The sequence below is a fragment of the Trichechus manatus genome, unplaced genomic scaffold, assembly GCF_000243295.1.
Source record: "Trichechus manatus latirostris isolate Lorelei unplaced genomic scaffold, TriManLat1.0 scaffold00002, whole genome shotgun sequence".
Taxonomy (NCBI): Eukaryota; Metazoa; Chordata; class Mammalia; order Sirenia; family Trichechidae; genus Trichechus; species Trichechus manatus.
The window spans coordinates 34,182,468-34,183,184 of NW_004443938.1; positions in this window are offsets into that span (position 1 = coordinate 34,182,468).

Here is a 717-nt window from a genome sequence, read left to right on the forward strand (position 1 = left end):
CTTTCAGAGCAGATAGAAATGTTAAAGTTATCCTCAGTAACATCTGACATCAAAAAGGTACAAACGGATACAATAATAACCTGAAGAGTGTTCTCCCTTTCAATCAAATATTTATCAAGCGCTTAGTGCCAGAAGCTTCGAAACAATCCAAACTACAATATGTATCTAAGTTCTCAGTAAGCTGCACGCTGTTCCTCCCCATCCTGGCCTCCTGGGGGGGTCCCAGCTCATCTGGCCAGCGCTGAGGGCGACTGACCACCCCGCCGCGGGCCGGCCACCAGACGGCGCTGCGGGCTCCCCTTCCCGGGAGTGGCCGAGCCAGCCCGGTGGGTGTTTCTTTCTCCCTCTCGCGCTCTCTCCTCGCGGCCTCACATCCGGGTCTGGAGCGTGGCCGCCGCTGTCAGTGTTGGTGCTGGCGCGTAGGGGGCCGGGCCGGGGCGCAGTAAATGGCGGCGGAGGAAGGCGGAGCGGCAGGCACCCTCAGCTCAGAGCCCCCAAAACTTTAGAGTCGAAACCCCACAACTTTCCGGGAAGTGCTGCCGCTCCGAGGGCGTGGACGGAAGGGGAAGCGGAGGCGGGAAGTCCGAGGGGCAGCGGCAGGGAGCCGGGGAGACTCGAACCCGCGGAGGGGGCGGTGGCAGAGTCTGCCTGTGCCTCGCGCCGCCGCGGCCACCGCCTCCTTCATCGCGCCCAACCCGCGGCCGCGGAGCCGGAGCC